We start from the raw sequence: 10292 nt of genomic DNA, 5'->3' as shown, positions 1-10292 counted from the left end.
TTTATTTATATAAATGTATTATTTATATAAATTTATAACCTCCAATAGCCTTTGCTCAAATCTCAAACTTGCACCTAAACAATAAAACGCTGGGAAAGAGAGCATCCAGGGGGATTTCCCATAATACAGCACTGTTTCCTTCTCTTCAGTCACCTCCTAGAGCATTGAAAGGCATGAACTGGATATACCACACATTTAGTCCACAGTGTGAAAGTAAAAGCTCCAAAGCTTTAAAATACATTAGTAAAAAGTAAAAATACAATAAAAACTGTAATATAGTCATTCATTCCTGTGATGGCAAAGCTGAATTTTCAGCAGCCATTGCTCCATTCATTATTGTTTTTTTGTAACATTACAAATATCTTTAACTGTCACTTTTGATATGTTTAATGTGTCATTGCTGAATAAAAGTATTCCTTTCTTTTTGTTTTAAAAAATGGTACACATCCCTAGCTTTGGAATGGCAGTTTCCACAGAAATACAAAGCAGAACAATAATAATACAATGTTTCTTGAGCAACACATTATAATTATGATTATAATTTCAAGTCAGCATATTATAATGATTTCTGAATAACATCTAGCCTACGTGACTGCAGTAAAACTATTTGAAAAGTGGATCAAATATGACCTACACTTAATCACGCTGAACAACAGACATTCTTTTTATAACTACAAATCCCATCGTCCTTTTCTTTACATCCGGAAAAGAAGAGGCCTTTTCCGCCTTCAGTCGTAATTTTGTGAATCCCACTATGGTGAAGGTTTGGGTCATGAATATTAATTATATCCCTGACAGACGGCTATTTGATTGGCTGAATGCAGACATAGGAAGGTGGACGTTAATCTGCTGCCGAACAAGCCCGGGAGGGCTTGGCTCATGTTTATTAATACAGAAACGTGACTGGACGCTCTAGGAAGGTTGCCTAGCGACGTCAGCAGGAACTAATTAATATTCATGAGCTAACCCCTGGTCATAGTGGGATTCGCAATTCCGCTCTCCGCCCGTCAGCTGCGGGATAGGCAGACCGTCGGAAGTTTTGTGGGAGATGGGCTGGAAGTCCAGCACAGGCAGACCGAACACTGCTGCACAGGAGTTTCACAGCTGCTTATAAGTGTGTAAGTTATCTAAACATATACTAACGAGACATATCGTGGAGTATTAAACTTTGAATGCGTGTTATTGGTTGTGTTCAAATCAGTGACGTTAGTTACAGATGTACAGGGGCAGTTCACTAGCTCCCTTTATGCAAAACCTGTCGCTTCTGTTTCAGACAGCAGGTTACCGATCGAAACACATTAAATCATTTAAGTTAGTCTTGACATGTAAATCATTTTTGATCTCGCTCTCAGAAATGATAGATTGATTTTGTCTGAAGATATGGCATTGATGCGTTATGTCTGTACACAGCTGTAAAACCTAGTGCGCTGCCTAACTAGACAGCATTTTTGGACATTACAAGCATGAATGGAACGCACAAACGCGCCTGTGATGCTCGTAAATGCTGTAGAAGTACCTGTAATGTGGTGATATCATGGTACAACGATGCAGTGATGGTATCAGGTGACATGGCACTGAGATGAAAAAAATAACTATGGACTATGGTAGTACCATTGTGCTTATTTGGTTTGTTTGTTTGTTTTTGTTTGCTGGTGAAGTGAAGAGACAGATGTCAATCACTGTTTGGATCTAGAGTTCAAAGTGCCGCCCACTTTTTCAGTGGCCTTGGGTTTTTTGAGGTATAGAGAATCTTTCCCTTAGAGAATTTTAAATCTTTGTTCAAATATTATAGGCAATGAACCAAACCAACCAGCGGCAGAGTGAATCACTATGTTACAAACTAATTTGAAGCGAAAAGAAAGAAAACCTGACAAAAGACAATGGTACAAGACTGTGCACTTAATGGCTTTAATCATAATGGACATATATATAAAACTATTGATTTAGGGTAGAGATGCAAAACGTTTAATTACGATTAATCACATTCAAAATAAAACTTTGTGTTTACATACTACATGTGTGTGTGTGCTGTGTATATTTGTGACCCTGGACCACAAAACCAGTCATAAGGGTCTTTTTTTATTATTATTGAGGCTTATATAATATAAATAAATAAGCTTTCCATTGATGTGTGGTTTGTTAAGATAGGACAATATTTGGCAGAGATACAACTATTTGAACATCTTCTGAGGGTGCAAAAAAAAAATACAAATATTGAGAAAATCACGTTTAAAGTTGTCCAAATGAAGTCCTTAGCAATGCATATTACTAATCAAAAATTAAGTTTTGATATATTTACGGTAGGAAATTTACAAAATATCTTCATGGAACATGATCTTTACTTAATGTATAATAAGTATGTAACTTTTATGTTGAATGTGATTAATCGCGATTGATCTTTTTCCAGTCTTAATTTAGAGATGTGGATGATATAGAAACAGTATATTAACAATATATCAATTTATTTCAACGTTTCAAATTTCGGACACAGCCCTTGTTTCAGTTTTTTGATTTATTTATTTTAAATAAATGCTGAAATAATTTAGGCTGAACAGCTTCAACAAAAGTGTATCCCTTCGATTACAACCACATAATTCATAGGTCTGTTGTATAAGTTTTAGTTAAAAAACAATTCCCCTATCGAAGAAATTAATGGGATTTTTTTTTTTATATCTGGAACCCAACTGTTGCACTATATTGTGGTTTTCTCTTCAATTGCATTTGCTTACCTCTTTCTAAATTACACTACCACTATTGCCATCCCTGTTCCTTCAGTAATCAATAGTAGTACCATGGTAAGATCATGCTGTATCAAGAATGGTTTAAACATTTACCATGATAGCACCATGGTATTCCTATTTTTATTTTTTGGCATTGTCATTACTCATTTGTCACAAATCTGTCTTTGCTGCAGTGTAAAGTAGTTTGGGCTCATATATTGCAGACCTTAATCGGATACATTGCTTTTTGTTTTTGATTACTGTATGGAATTATTTTGTATTATTATTGCATTATTGTATGGAATAGAGCTGTCAAAAAATAGAAAATTATGAATAATAATAATAATTTTAACTAACAACTATAGTAACTGCCATAATTTCATATTTAGGTGAACTAGTCTTTGAATGGCTGCACTGGGTTCTGTATTTTCATGGCAGTTATTCCACAGTTTCCTGTTTCCACACAAACACTCATGGGTTCTGAGTTAGGAACTGTGTAAGTTGATGAATGCATTTTTTAATAGCTCTCTAACCCACTCATGTACATCTCACTGCACCTATTGTTTTCTTACATAATCAGTTTCAATTAGAACTGCTGAATCTGATTACTTTCATGATAATATTAATATGACATTAATATAAAAAAATTCATTTATTTTGATATTACAGAAGTGTAAGCAGTAAGATTGTAACATGAAGAGTGGATGGAATAGTTTTCCAACTTTCCAACACGCCAAACGATGCAGAATTAATGGGCTGTTGTGTGATGTTATGCTCAAGGTATTTTACTCAAGGAAGATATGTCAGACCTGTCAAGCAAGTATGTCAAGGGTATCAAATATGTATCAAAGTTCCTCCAAAACTGCAGTGCTGAAGTGAAAACATTCAGGTGTTGTGCTGGAGTCTATCCAGACAGTTTTGTACAATAAGCAACATAGAGTTTGTACACACATACCATATTACAGTTATGGTTCAAAAGTATATATATATTAATTTCTTGTTTTCACATGATCCGTGCACAATACTGCATTATGACCTAATAACACTTTTAGAAGACTTATAGAAGCAAGCTAAAATGGCTGGTTTGCTTCAGCAAATGCGTTTTAATTTCACGTTTGCTTTTGTTAATACTAGGCCTATAACACTAGGGTTTGATGTAGAGATGAAACAGTATGAACATTTCATATCTCGATACTGACCAAAATGATCAGGGTTATCAATATTATCACGGTATTGTTAAAATGTTCTGGAAATGTTCAAAAAGTGCTCATACACACTGAAATCATTTCACCAAGTTTTATATTGAAAACCAAAAAGCAACGAATAAAATTAGCAGCACTAGTATGCACTTTTTGTTTGCATAAGCATTAAAATAATTAAAAACAAATGTCATTAAAAATGACTTAAATATTAAACAAACATAAAATACTGACTGGGTGAATTATAGCATGTTAATATCTACTAACATGTACTACATGTGCAAATAAAGTAAAAAAAAAAAATTTATAAATGAATAAACCTCATTTCAGCCATTTACATAGGCTACCATATTATCCGAAGTGTTGAGAATTTGTATAAAGCACGTTAGCTTGTTTTCCACCTACCAGTTAAGATTTACAACAAAAATCTGATCCAATTTCCGCATTGGTCTGAAAAATATGGCAGACAGGCTGATATATGGCATGCCAGCATGCAGTGCTTATGGAACAGCAGAAATGGAGCTGTTTCCCAGTAACCTCTGTAAACAAACCAGCTCTGCGCTTATAAACACTACATTTTTACGCATTACATGGAGAGAAGATGAAAAGCAAATGTCATCAAAACTTTTCAGGAAACAGGTGGTTCTCCCTTATGCACTTTGCTTAATGCTGAGGTTTCCGCAAGTTTTTAAAATCAGTCTAAGCAAATATGGTTTTAATGATATTTAAAATATGAAATGATAATGCTAACTGTTGGGACTTGATATCGTAGTTTCACTAATGGTTTCATCCCTAGGTTGTAGGTGCTATGTTATTTTCAAATACAACAGCATGTACAACAACCAACATAATAAAATATTGCCAGATTTAAGATTTGGAGAAAACTAAACACACTTTTAGAGTTAGTAACTGGACATTTCACTTTAAAATTGTCACAAAACTTGCAAGAAGCAACATAATATCATTTTGCTGAAAGGCTGCCACTGGCACGTTGTTCCAGTAGGTAAGACTGTTGGAAATTATTCTCTATTGCAGCCAGTAGCTTGATACCAGTTATGCTCAGCATCAGAATACTTCACTGCTGTTTGCTCTAGATCCAGTTAATCCAGTTTGCACTTCCTTCTGGTAGTTTACGAGTTTTACCTGACTCGGAACAGTCTATGTCCTGTAGAAAGATCTATCTCTTGCTAGATAATATAGCAAAAACTCTCACACTACACATGATGCAAATCTATTAACAGTGAATAAGGAAGGAAATGCCACCTTACCTCACTTAAATCTGAATCTGTCTCTCTCACTCAAACGTGAAAATAAACAGAAGCACAGGTAGGGCCTGTAGGACATGTGTTCTGACAGACCGCATGCTACTGTTACTTTTATTGCAGGCACAAACTGATTATGGGTCCTTTTTAATAAACGTGGAGTCATTCATGAGTGTGATGTATGTATGTATATATATTATAATGACTTATACTGTCTTTTTACGCGTTGCGTTGCGTATCGTGCCGCGTAAACATAAAACCATGTCTGCATTTGTGATTGGAGAAACGACAAACAACAAGCGCTACTCTACACTGCTCAAAACTCGCATTTGAATCATCAGTGGCAAATTCTTTAAATATAAAAAAACGTACTTGCAGGCTGCGAGTCAGAAGCGCCAGACTGTCCTTGCAAAGTTGGAACTGCCCCACTTTATAGAAACAGCCTTTGTGCACAGCCGGGGCATTGTAGGCTACTCTGCAGGTTCAGGAAACAGTCCTCTGTAAAAATGTACTGCACACATCTGAATATTTGGGTTGAACTGTTCTGGAACAGTGTTGTAAATACAACTTAACCACTGATTTCTAGTTGTGTCCTCTTTTGGAAGGCCAAACACACAGTAGTTTCGCTTTCACAACGAAACACACAGCGTCACACATGGCGGGCTTGAGTGAGCGGAGGCCAGTGGGCTTGAAAACGGCGCGGCCGGCGGATTCGACGAAGGAGCGGCCGCCGGGTTTGTGGTAACCACATGTGACGACCCCGGGCTGGACTCTGCTTCGTCCACAGTGAAAGCCGATCCGGCGATCCACAGCGTGAAGTTGACCAGCACGGATCAGCTCTAGGCATGACGAAGCAGATATCGTCTGCGTAGTACGTAGCATATCCCATTGAGTTATTGTTTACATTGTCATAAACTGTATTATTGCACAGCTCTGTATAATTAAGTTGGATGTATAATTATTTCCAACTTTATCCACATACTGTACATGTAGTGTACTTATGTGAAGCAATGTATACTATCAAGCAGTTAAGATTTGCTTTACATGAGAATGTGTATAAAGTTGGATGTAATAGAGTATATATCCAACTTTAATATATTGCTAGGCAATAATATAGTTTACATTTTGTGACTATATAAATAATCGTACAGCTGAGATTTGCTGTAGAGTGTATATCTCTTTAAGTGAGTATAGTGTATGTATGTGCTGTATCCAACTTTAAAATATATTGCTGGGCATTTTGCGATGATATAGCAATCAAGCAGTTGATTTTTGCATATCATCGCAAAATGTAAACTATATTAATGCCCAACAATATAAGCTGGATATATAGTACATTCAACTTGATCCGTGTACATGCACTAAATACACATGTAAACCAATATATATATCAAATCTCAACTGCTTGATTGTTAATATTCTATATTATTGCCTAACTCTAATCTGTTAAATGCAAAGTCATGAAGGTATTATTTAAACATTAAGACCAGGATTTTTTTTTTGTAAAGTTGCTTTGCAACAATGTGTATTGTAAAAGTGTTATACAAAGAAAAATTACATGAGTTTCCATGCAAAACACATATGAAAAATGCTAAAGTATTCTGGATGACCGCTAGATCTCTAGGGTTCCACCTTCATTGTAAATCAATGCAAATGCAAACCCAAATTTTAATTTGATTGTCTGCTAGACAAACAAAAAAAAAAAAAACTGTAGATCTCATCTTTGTTATATGAACAGATGTTCTTTATACTGATATCACTACTCTATGTAATAAGTCAAACAGTGTCAAAAAAGGTTTTTTAGTGTGACAAACTGGGGGCCTACTCCAGGTTGACTCGACAAGATGAAAAAACTGGCCTCATTCCAAACTCCCGTCAGCCCAAGGCAAAAGACTTGAAGCTGCTATGTACATGTTATGCACATGTGTACATGCTTAGTATATAAGGGACCATATAAGTGTCGCAATATTTTGGATTTAACACCTGTCTCACATTTTCTAAACAAAGTACCCTTTGGTAATTATAGATGTAGCAACTGTCAGTAATGTAACGTCTCTGTTATGAATGTAACCCTTGTTCCTTGAAGGAGGGAGTGGAGACGTCATATCGGTAATGACTGAATTTGGGATCTCGCTTGGATTGTAAACTAAACGAGCCAATGCGCATTGGCATGCGATGATTGCATCCAGTTGCCGCTGATCGCAGCGCGAGTATAACTAGGCAGCAGGTGCAACGCATACTCAGGTTTTCGCTGAGGAGCCGAGCTGGTGACCCGGCCGCTCAGTGGTGGTACAGCAGCTGTGGTGACGGGACGTGATGTCTCCGTTCCTTCCTTCAGGGAACGAGGGTTACATACGCAACTGAGACGTTCCCTTTCAGTCGGTCACTGAGGCTATACCGTGGACTTGACACATATGGGATCCACTCAGGTCTCTACATATGGAACCCAGACCTCTACCGGTTCTCACGGATTCATCGAGTGAGGGCCTGGTGCTGGATGTTCCGCCATGTCTGGCTGCCAAGGGGATGGAGGAGCTCAACAGTGTCTACCGTACGGACTTTGGAGCGGTTTAGCAAGCCGACACTAAACCGGGGCCTCTCAGTGCTTCTACCTGTTTGAGGTAAGAACACAGGAGGATACCGGCTCCACACGAAGGCTATAGACTCTAGCGAATGTGTTGGGGGTTGCCCGGCCCGCAGCTCTACAAATATCTGTCAGCGAGGCGCCACGAGCGAGCGCCCAGGAGGATGCAACACTTCTAGTAGAGTGAGCTCGCAACCTGAGTGAGAAGGGCACACCCTGTGCCTGAAAAGCCAGGGTGATGGTATCCATTATCCAGTTGGCCATCCTCTGCTTAGAGATGGCATTCCCCTTCTGCCAGCCTCTGTAAGAGACAAAGAGCCGATCTGAGGTCCTGAAGCTTTGTGTCCGGTCTATGTACCATCTCAAGGCTCGGACAGGACAAAGCAAAGCTAGGACTGGGTCTGCCTCCTCTGGGTTGCAGGTTCACTACCTGATCCCTGAAGGGGGTAGTAGGTAGCTTGGGAACGTAGCAAACTCTAGGCACGATTCGTCGACCAAAAATGCGTGCAGGTCCCCTACCCTCTTGATGGAGGCTAATGCAATCAAGAGCAATGTTTTCATTGAAAGAAACTTTAGCTCGACTGACTGCAAGGGCTCAAATGGGCCCTGCTGTAGTGGTCTGAGCACTAGAGTCAGGTCCCAAGAGGGTATAGAGAGGGGCCGGGGAGGATTTAACCTTCTCGCCCCCTAAGGAACCTGACGACCAAGTCATGCCTACCTACCGACTTCCTTTCCACAGGGTCGTGATATGCAGCAATCGCAGCCACATGGATTTTAAGGGTGGAGAGAGACTGCCTTCGCTCCAACCCTTGCTGCAAAAAGGACAGCACGACTCTGATCGGGCATCTACGGGGGTCTTCTCAGTGAGAAGAACACTACTCGACGAACAGGTTCCACTTCAAGGCATAATCGCTCGTAGATGGTGCTCTTGACGAAGTGATGGTGTCCACTACCTCATGGGGTAGGTCACCTACAATCTCCGCATCCCGTCCAAGGACCAGACGTGAAGTTTCCAGAGGTCTAGACGTGGGTGCCAAACAGTCAGTAGATCCTTGCTCAGAGGAATCTGCCAGGGAGGAACTGTCACAAGGAGCATTAGTTCCGGGAACCAGGTCCGAGTAGGCCATTAGGGCGCCACAAGAAGGACCTGCTCCTCGTCCTCCCTGATCTTGCACAGTGTTTGTGCGAGAAGGCTCACTGGTGGAAAGCATACTTGTACAGGCCCCGTGGCCAGCTGTGTGCCAGTGCATCCGTGCCGAGTGTTCCCTCGGTCAGGGCGTAAAACAACTGGACCGTCTGGGGATGGAGTCTCCACTCTCCGGGGAGTGCAGCTCGTGACAGCTCGTCGGCTGCATGGTTGAGTAGATCCGGAATGTGAATGGCATGAAGTGACCTCAGATGCTTCTGACTCCAGAGGAGGAGGTGGGAGGTGAGTTGCGACATGCGACGGGAGCGTAGACCACCTTGTCGGTTGATGTACGCAACGGTCGCAGTGTTGTCCGTTCGGACCGGCACGTGCTTCCCTCGTACGCGCCTTCTGAGACAGTTCAAGGCAAGGCATACTGCTAACAACTCTAGGCAGTTGACGTGCCAGTGCAGTTGGGGGCCCATCCAAACCCCCGACACTGCATGCCCGTCGTACGTGGCCCCCCAGCCGGTGGTAGAGTCATCCGTGTAAACCACAGCATGCCTGGAGACCTGTTCCAGGGGCACTCCTGTCTGGAGAAACGCAAGGTCTGACCATGGGGTGAAGGTTTAGCATCAGCCCAGTGTGATTTGGACCCGGTGAGTGCCGTGTTGCCACGCCCACCTTGACTCGGCCATTGAGCCAGTTTTGAAGCAGTCTCATATGAAGCAGCCACAGCGGCGTGACTGCCACTGCAGCTGCCATATGCCCTAGGAGCCTCTGAAACTGTTTCAGTGGGGCCGCCGTCCTGCTCTTGAACGTATTCGGGCAGTTCAGCACCCGACTGAGCACGTTCCTGAAATGGTTTGGAAAATGGTAATAAAATATGACAGAAACGTAGAAGTCGTGTTTTTTTCATCTGAAACGTGCAGCGATTTATTTTACAAAGCCACTCATATAATGCAGAAACACTCATGAAGCAAGCAAAACACGCGCACCGCGCACAAGTATTTGTACTGGTGCAGAATGAGAGGGAAAAGTACAGTACAGCCTAACGCATTTCACACAGGCTGTTCGTTTCACTTTTGCCAGAAAGTCGTGTATGCTTAAGGGTGAAAATAAATGACGTTTATACTGAATGCCCCTATAAATTGTCTTATATTTACGATTTCGTTTTAATCCAAATGATGCGTGCTAAGTGAGTGAACATCAATAAAGATCACACAACAGAAGTGCGCTCTCTCTCCCTCCCTGCCTCCCATTATGTAACTTGTGCATTGTTTTACTTACTTCTTTTTGACATATCCGACCGAACTACAAACTTTCCAGTGATGTCTGTGAGAAAGGTATATTCACTCGACAAGCTCGCGCATCTGCGCCGCCGCGCGCTCAATCCACTCA

The 10292-nt window shown here is 40.7% G+C and overlaps 1 protein-coding gene across 5 annotated transcripts in view; it reads left to right on the top strand.

The window, feature by feature from the left end:
- Positions 1-997: 997 nt before the first annotated feature.
- LOC107660484 (pleckstrin homology domain-containing family A member 1-like) overlaps positions 998-10292 on the top strand; it is a 45360-nt gene continuing 36065 nt past the window's right edge. For all 5 annotated transcript variants that reach the window (XM_016449794.1, XM_016449797.1, XM_016449795.1 and 2 more), the window contains exon 1: positions 998-1118. The gene's annotated coding sequence lies outside the window, so the exon portion shown is untranslated. The remainder of the gene's footprint in view (positions 1119-10292) is intronic.

The sequence above is a fragment of the Sinocyclocheilus anshuiensis genome, unplaced genomic scaffold, assembly GCF_001515605.1.
Source record: "Sinocyclocheilus anshuiensis isolate Anshui unplaced genomic scaffold, SAMN03320099.WGS_v1.1 scaffold1449, whole genome shotgun sequence".
NCBI lineage: Eukaryota > Metazoa > Chordata > Actinopteri > Cypriniformes > Cyprinidae > Sinocyclocheilus > Sinocyclocheilus anshuiensis.
The sequence above is the reverse complement of the archived record's forward strand: the minus strand, read 5'-3'. Positions and strand labels throughout refer to the sequence as shown.